At 40.3% G+C, this 8970-nt stretch overlaps 1 protein-coding gene across 9 annotated transcripts in view; it reads left to right on the top strand.

Annotated features, from left to right (window-relative positions):
• The window catches only part of TRPM3 (transient receptor potential cation channel subfamily M member 3), a 457422-nt gene that overhangs the window by 212587 nt on the left and 235865 nt on the right, over window positions 1–8970 (top strand). For 2 of the 9 annotated variants that reach the window (XM_015565004.1, XM_015565005.1), the window contains exon 1: window positions 5607–5907. The exons of 4 other annotated variants lie outside the window; for them this stretch is intronic. The gene's annotated coding sequence lies outside the window, so the exon portion shown is untranslated. Of the gene's footprint in view, window positions 1–3959; window positions 3964–5600; window positions 5908–8970 lie in introns of those variants that run through there. 3 more of the 9 variants (XM_015565006.1, XM_015565002.1, XM_015565003.1) reach the window with 3 other exon arrangements.

Genomic DNA, 8970 nt, shown 5'->3' on the forward strand with positions numbered 1-8970 from the left:
AAATGACTATCAGATAGAAATACATTTATGCTGCATTAACTTAATACCCAGTAATTTTTCATTTCCAGAGAGTAATAGAATAGCTTTACAATTATATTACTGGACCTATCTGCTTATAACTTGCTTCTGATGATAAAAAATGGTATTGATTTGATCTGAGTTTCTCCAATTAGTAGTTCTTGATTGTTAGGTTTAAAAAAAAACGTACAATTAGTAGTTCTTGATTGTTAGGTTTAAAAAAAAACGTACAAATCATGGACAATCTCTGAATATTCTGACCTGAATGATCCTCAGAATTTAATTTATCAATTGATGAGGGATTAGGACAAGAGAACACCAAGTTCTGATCTCAAAACTCTCTCAATGACAAGACTAGAAATGCAGAGTTATTAATTTATCGTATTAATGTCTCAACAATACTTGAAGTCTTATTGAAACAGAATTAGAACCCTGCACATGTGCCAGATTGCTAAGCCAGGGGCATTCTTAGGAATGGTTGGAGTCTGGTGAGAATTCTTTCAGGGATTATTTATTAATTCAAATATCCTTATGTACTTTGTGCTCTGTAGACACAAAACCTTGTGCTCTGCTACATTTATGTTTCTTATCAAAAAGTAATGATTTCATGAATTTGTAAAATTAAAATAAACCTCTTATTTTCAAAAAGCTTCTATACCTGCTTTGTATACACTAATGAAGGACTAACTGCAAAGCTGTCAAGTTCTCATTCCCAGAATCCTCTAAGAACCGGGTTGACCTTGAAGATCACCAAGATTAAGTCACTCCCCCAAGTTCACAAGCCTAGTTGTCAGCAAGCCATGGCTAGGATGCATATCTTGGGACTCCTAATCAGTCATATTCTCATCAGGCTCTGCATTAGAATATATTTCCATGTTTCTCTTCCAAGGAAATGTGGAAATGTATTTTTAATTGTTTATGAAAATTCTATGAGGTTAACTTTTTTTAAAAATATATTTTATTGATTTTTTACAGAGAGGAAAGGAGAGAGATAGAGAGTTAGAAACATCGATGAGAGACAAACATCGACCAGCTGCCTCCTGCACACTCCCCACTGGGGATGTGCCCGCAAATATCTACATAAGTATCCTACATCTATTTAAGAATAATTTTTACAGCATAACCTATTGGTAAAAGAAGAGTTTCATTGGTAATTGTAAACCATAATTTATTGAATCTTTTCCCAGTCTGCTGATAAAAATACAATCTAATTTCACTTTATATTAAAGTGTCTATAATTTAAGTTTAGAGTGAATTTTAATACACATAATTTCAATCCACAACAAATTAGCCCCCAAAGATGATTTATTAGGAATTAATATTCCTGTAGAAGCTATGTTAAAAATAGGAGAAGGAAGAAGGGAAGTGTCCTAGGCGAGGCTATAAAATTCTAGTTGTGCTATAATACACCCAAGTACTGGGCATTTGTAGTGGAAATTGGCTATAAGTGATCATAAACCTGAAATAAAAATAAATCATTATAATTTTGTGTGGCTTTTCCCCTAATGGGAGTTGGAGCAAGGTATAGAAGTGGAACAACAGTTGTGATTCCTCTGTCTGGCAGTTTCCAGCCACATCTCTCAAAGAACCCAGTGTTTTGTGCAGAGTTTGGAAGAACCACGAGGCATTTCCTAAGTACAGAAAGGAGAACTAGCATTTCCGGCGAGTGGGACAGCATATCCACAGGCTGAGAATGGTGGAACAGCGTGGAGCATTAGGGGAACAACCAGTGATTTGGTTTACTGGAGCATACGTGTTTGAAGGTTTGGAGGGAAACGGAAAGATTTAAATAGATACTTCCAGAGCCAGATCCTGAAGGGCTCCCACACTGAATGATCTGCTCGTGCTAGGGAAGGGGTGCCACCAGTGGGTACTGAGCAGGAGATGGCCTGACTGATAGGAAGAACCTATCGGGTGTCAGTGTGCTCTGGAGGCAGCTGGCTCTGGCGTGTGTCTCTGGCATTGTTTTACTGTATAGGCCAAAGGCAGCTCTGAACATTAGGGAACACATTACATTTGTTTTCAGGCATTAGAATAAAAACAAGGAGACTGGAGGACTTTTAACAGGGATTGAGTCAGTGTTTCCCCAAGTTCAGTTACTTCTGTGAGAACATTGTAATTTTTTCTTATCTATAAATCATGTTTAATCTAATTTATTAAAATTTTTGATGGACTCATTATTGCACAACTCCAAAAAAAGGAAAATGCACGCCCCTAAGCAATGGTATTTGTGAAATTGCAGATTTAGCCATTGCTGATCTAGTATGTATTGATAGAAACCCAATTATTGAAAGGAAAATGCCCATCGGGGTGCCACCCTAAGTTCCACTTTAGGGAACATGAGTCTATCGGATGCCATCATTTTACAGGTAAGGAACTGATATACATATCAAACGATGTGTCTAAGTCCCCATATTCGCCAACCATGTTCCAAACACAGTTCTAGGTGCTGGGGAAATAGCAGTAATAAAACAAAATCATTGTCACCAAGAACTTACACTCTAGTGGGGGACACAGACAACAATCAAACACATAACGACATGGCATCATGGCAGGTAGTGTGGAGGCTATGAGGAAAACACGGGGAATTGAGGGAATAGACAATGGCCCGGAGTGTTTTGGGATGGCGTGGTCAAGGAGGCCGCTCAGTCGTCCCATAGGCTGAGAGAATAAGATGTGAGATGTCTGAGGATGGCGCTCTCCAGGTAGAAGAAACCACAGGAGCAAAGACACGTAGGTGGGAACTTACCTGACACGCTTGCGGAAGAGCCAAGGCAAACTAGTGATGGTGCCATGAAAGCCTCATTCTTAGGAAGACCGCCGGCTGCCCCACCAAGGGCTGCCCAGTACACATCAGTTCTATCCAGCCCAGCACCTGTTTTATTGGAATGCAGCCCTGCTCATTTGTTTACAGCTCGCCCAAGGTCGCTTTTGTGCTTCAGCAGCAGAGTTGTATGTTGCAACATAGTCCATGTGGCCTGTAAAGAGCCTAAATTATTTACCATCCAGCCTTCTACAGAAGATGCTTTGGGCAATCCCATAACATCAAAATACACATTTTCCATGATGTCAAAACCTAGTTTCTACTTGTAGAAAATCTCATTTTACTTTTTAAAATTGAGTTATGTACCAGTGAAAACTATTTGGTATATCCTATTCACATATGATTTTTTTTCTTTAATGGTGAATTGGAAGAATAAGGTAATCTCTCATTACATAAAGATAGGAGTAAAGAATAAACACAGTTCACCTTATGCTTGTAGTTTCCTCTTGTTAGTATTCAAATTATATTCTCTCTAAAGTACATCTGAAACAGGCCTGTAATATAGCCTGTCAGGAGTTGCATTGTTGGGTGGGTACACAAGGTTTTTAAAAAGATCCATATGGACAGTGCGGTTCAGAGCTACCAGTCTCTTTGGAACTAATTACCTTCTCAAATCAGAGAGTCTTGTGATCATCCGTGACCTCATATGAGAGAACTGCTGTGCTGAATTTTCCTGGGGCTTTCTTTTTCTCTAAAACAAAGTACTTATGGTTCAGGGGACAACATTTTTGTATTTGGTGTAAAAAAGGTTCATAGAAGGTACCTCATATTTTCTCCCTACCAAATATTTCTAGAAAGGAAAACTAAGCAACAAGAAAAATAAAAAAATAATAATTAAGACTAGTAGAGAGAGAATAAAGTAAGAAATATACATGGAAAATATTTAAAAGACTCAGTATGTATCTGCTTGAACTCCAAGATTTAAAGTAAGTCAGATGCAGAATTGAAGTGGTGGCATAATCCGTTTAATTAATTTAATTAGCCTTCCCCTGATGGACTTTAATTTGTTTCAGATTTTTTGGTCTCATAAATACTGCTGCAGTGAACATCTTCGCGGGGTCATCTCTCTGGTGATTCCCTTATAATAAATGCTTAGGAAGTCACAGCAGCATAGAAGGAAGGTTATGCATGTTACTAAGGTTGCCACTACACATTATCCTGTGGCTAACTCCTGAAGGCAGGCAAAGGGACTTGCTTAATTATGTGTTTAATGCTAAAGCTCAGTCTGATACTCCACTTGGGTCTTCTTTTTTTAAATATATTTATTGATTTTTTACAGAGAAAAAGGGAGAAGGATAGAGAGTTAGAAACATCGATGAGAGAGAAACATTGATCAGCTGACTCCTGCACACTGCCCACCGGGGATGTGCCCGCAACCAAGGTACATGCCCTTGACCGGACTGGAACCTGGGACCCTTGAGCCCGCAGACTGACGCTCTATCCACTGAGCCAAACCGGTTAGGGCCACTTGGGTCTTCTTTATTGTAATGTTTCCTCAGTTGCAAGACACTAAATAGTTTATCGTTCCTTGTCTCCGGGAAAACCCTGGTAAGTGAGAGACCAGAAGATGTGGGAGTTGGAAGGAGACTAGTCCTGGAAATGGTAGAGAGGGCAGAGGAAAGCTCAGGGTCCAGTTCAAGTGTGGGATAAGCCATTCAGTTCACACTGCGACCCTCAGCGAGTGTCCACAGGACATATCCTAGGCACTCTGATGGAGATTATGAAAAAGTGAAGACTGAAGTGGCACTTGCCCTCGTGGATTTACAGCTCACCGAGCTCACCATGAATACCGCCTCTCAGCTCTAACTTCTGCCTGTGGGAAGAGTTCAATCTTTTGGAGATGAAGTGCTCAAAAATTCACTTATTTAAAAAGTATTTTTGGGCCGAGTGGTGTGGCTCAGCAGTCGAGCAACGACCCAGGAACCAAGAGGTCACTGGTTCGATTCCTGGTCAGAGCACATGCCTAGGTTGCAGGCTTGATCCCCAGTAGGGGGCATGCAGGAGGCAGCTAATGAATGATGTGTCTTTCTCATCGATGTTTCTCTCTATTCCTCTCCCTCTCTCTCTAAAAAAGTGAAAACATATGGAAAAGTATTTTTGCCTTGTTGAAATTTGAGGGTTTTTTCTCCCCAAGTGTGTTTACTTTAAGAACTATTATGTGAAAAATTCACTCTTGGATGATATTCGAAAGAGCCCTTTTTGTGGGAGCCAGGACCTCTCAGTTGGGCCAGCTCAGCTAAACACATCACAGTGTCACTGCTTTTGGTCCGCATCCTAAATGTGTGCTGTAGTGGTCACCGCTCATCTTTTTTAAATAGCGAGACAGGGGCGTGTAGGGTTCTAACCACACCTCTGCAATCGTGGGAAGAGGGGCTGCGGGATCAGAGTAACCAGACACATTTTCTTATTTATGGACATTTTAGAAGTTGTGGAAGGTCACTGGCAAACTCCAACTTTATTCTACGTGGGCTCATGATCAGGGATCAAACTATTCTTTTTGAAACGTTCAGTTCTTAGCAGTTCCTCTTTAAAGAAACGCTATCATTCCATTCTTTGGGGAGGAACGAACAATGCGGCTTGTGTGTTCAACCCACTTGGAACCTTAACACACTGTTTCTTTGGAAGGATTTGCTTTCCAGAGTTGAACTTTTCAGAACACCTTATCACACTTTCACAAGCCTTCTCGCTGAAAATGGAAAAAGAAAAGTGGGGTGAGCCTGTCAGGACTTGTGCCAGTTAAATCCGATCTCTCCGGGGATTTGTTTTGCTCCTGGCATCAGATTCGATGTTCAAATCAAGCAGTGTTTGAGGCTGCGAGGGAATGTCCATGCGATTCTTACTGAGGCTAATCCCACAGCAGCACATTCCAAGGGGCTAATCTGCCCAAGTTCATTGCTTACTTGAAAGGTCTCTCGGGGGAAGAGCCGGGCAAGTGACTTTTTTTTTTCCAGTGGGCGGTCATAAGAGCATTATTAACGGGATGGCCAGCCCCAGGCGCAGCAAAATGAAAGCAACAGGAGCTGCTGGTGGGACTGCCTTTGCCACCACCCAGAGTCAGTGCTCAGGTAAAGTGATTTCAGCTCACTTTCCTCTTGTTCAACTTCCCAATGTTGGATCTGGGGACCTAGAGGAAGACCCGAGGGATGCCCAGGGAGACCTTGAGGGAAAGCAAAAGGCAAAAATGAACGTAGGGTTCAGTGCCTTTGGGTCGTTGGTATTTTGTTCTGTTTGGGACAAAGTGTACATTGAAAACCTGAGAGCCTCAAAACGAGGCACATAGTGAAATTTTCTTGCACTTTATTCCTATAAAGTTAATGGACTCTTTGTTTTTTTTAAACTTATGATTACTGGTCTGGGTTGTTATTCTTCTGTTAAGGTTGCCCTGCTAAAGGGTGGAATGCAATAGCATGCTCCAAGAATTTCCGATTTAATACATGCTCTGTGTCTGCACTTGTAAACCATTTCTGCCTGGAGAAATCCTTGATTCTGTAGCGAGTGCAGAGTGGATAATGATAAGAGTCAAAAGTAGTTTGGGGGACGCACCTTTGTAGCAGAGACTTTGTAAAAAAAAAGAGTTGAAACCTGCTTAAAAGAAATAACTTCATTTTTCTGTCTTTTGAGCGCGATGTTTGTAGCTGCTTTGTTTCTATCACTTTGCTGCTTTATTGATGGTGCATTAGACTTTTAAAATTGGTAATTAATTTATTCTTTGAGGGTAATCATTATACTTTGTTTAAAATGTGAATGTCCTCACTTGTGTTTTGAATGAGATGTCCTTTAATCATTAACCTATAGAAAACACCTTCCTTTCACACATCACACATGACTGATGATGCAGAAAGACAAGAAAGAAAATAGCCTTTCACAGACTCGGTCATGGTGATGTGACTATTCTACCTTTAGAAAAGAATGTACATAAGTGATTTCCTAAAGTAAAAGTACATGAGACTTCCGAAGTATATTTAAAAGAGATTTCAGGACACTTTGTCCATTGAGGTTTTGCATGATATATGGTCAGCTAGACCCACGGCATGTCACAACTCTTTCATGCTTTCTAACAATGAGGATAGCCATTCTGAGCTAACCTAGTTGGATGTGAAAGCCAAGTAGAAAGCCTGCACAGAGCCATTCAAAGACTTGGAACAAATGAAAAGGGAGTTGGGTTAGAGAACAAGTTAAACGTTGATTACTTCAAATATGCTCTCTCAAAGAAAATAATTTTAAAAGTCTACTATCTGTCCACACTGAAGACCAGAATAAAAAGCATAGTAAAGCAAAACCCACAATAGAGCATAGTAAATTATGTGTGATATTTTGTAAAGTCTCTAATTCATGTGCTACACATGCATTCTTTCCGTTATGTATTATACTTCTCAAAGAAGAAACGATCCAGTTCAATTATGAGTGATGGAAAGATTCATTTTACATTATGTTTCTCTTTTTTCCTCCTCCCAATTTTTTGTGCCTTTGCAAGGGAAGTAGTTAATCCTCTAATAAGAAGAAATAGAAACTAATCCTCAGTCCCTTTGCTAACAGTGAAGTGCCCTGCCACCTTTTAGAAGGTAATGAAGCTGCTAAACTGCACACAAGTCAAATTACTTTATAATTAAAGACTAGCAAACAAGTTGGCAATCTACATGTAGTGCCCTTACTACACAGCATCTGAGTAAAATTCCCTGGGCTTTCCAAGTTGAACTTGGGATCCATAAGAGAGAGAAATAATGAAGGTGCCCTTAAAAAATCTAATCTATGTCATGGTCTCCCAGATTCTCAAACGGGGAGTCCTACTGTGATTACATGTCTTTGTTGTAGTTATTATAAATATTTCCCCTCTTTGTTTCCTTCTCATAATCTGATGGCTTCCTAATTTCCCACACAAATTCTTTCCTGAAGGAGAGAGGAAGAACAGATAGCATAGTGAGTAATGAACAGTCTCCACAGAAAGGAGAAAGGAGAAGAGGAAAAATACACGTTTGAACTGGCTCTAAGACATGCTTCTAGAAGCCCAACTCTCTTCAAATACCAAGGCACTTCCAGACATGCACAGATGGCACTACCAAGATCAAGAGTATTTAATATCAATAATATCCAGCTTGGTGCCCGGCTGGTGTTCCTCAGTAGTTTGAGCATCAACCTATGAATCAGGAGATCACGGTTTGATTCCCAGTCAGGGCACATGCCAGGGTGTGCAGGAGGCAGTTGATTAATGATTCTCTCTCATCATCGATGTTTCTATCTCTCCCTTTCTGAAATCAGTGTGTGTGAGTGTGTGTGTGTGTGTATGTGTGTGTGTGTGTGTTTAAATAATATCCCACTTGGGAGGCAGTTTAGCAGAGTGAGTAAGAGTGTGAACCCTAGAATCAGACTGCTCAAGTTCAGTCTCTGGCTTTAAAATTTATTTGCTGCATCTGACTAGTTTCTTCATTGATACATGGATATAATAGTAATCACAGTGTTCTTATGAGCCTCCATGGAGATAATACATCTATGACACAAATCCAGGCACCCAATGAGCCCTTCATAAAGCTGAGGCGTTATTACATACTGAGTCCCTACTAAGTGCCAGGTGCTTTCCCTGAATTACCTTTGATTAATACAACTCTCCAAAACAGCTATGGTTATCCTCATGTTATAGGAAAGGCTCAGGGAAATTAAATAGCTTTCCTACATACCTTGTTATTGGCCAGTATTCCCCAATGCAATGTGAGATCAATCTAGGTCAATCTGCTCCAGCAAAATCACAGTACTCTTGTCGGAAGCTTCATCTGAGCCTTTAGTATCAGAACCACCCTAGGACTGCTCGACTTTTTGAAGTGAAAACACAGTTCCCAAATAATGATAACTCTGTGTGCCAGGCACGTTGCTGTGCCCATTTTATAGATGAAGAAATCTGAGGAACAAAGAAATTATTTGACTTGGCCCACATAGCTGAGTCCCACGCACACCATTTTTTCTAACTGCGAACATCATGCTCTGCCCATGATGTTACCATTCTTGCTTTCTCTCAGAGAGTATTGATCAGTATTCCCTGAAATTCTCAGGTTCTCCCCCAAAAGATCCTTCTGAACTCTCGCCAAAGGGGACCACAAAGAAAAAAAGAAAAGTGCACTCTTTTCTGCTCCCCAAGG

The sequence above is a fragment of the Myotis davidii genome, unplaced genomic scaffold, assembly GCF_000327345.1.
Source record: "Myotis davidii unplaced genomic scaffold, ASM32734v1 scaffold616, whole genome shotgun sequence".
NCBI classification, from domain to species: Eukaryota; Metazoa; Chordata; class Mammalia; order Chiroptera; family Vespertilionidae; genus Myotis; species Myotis davidii.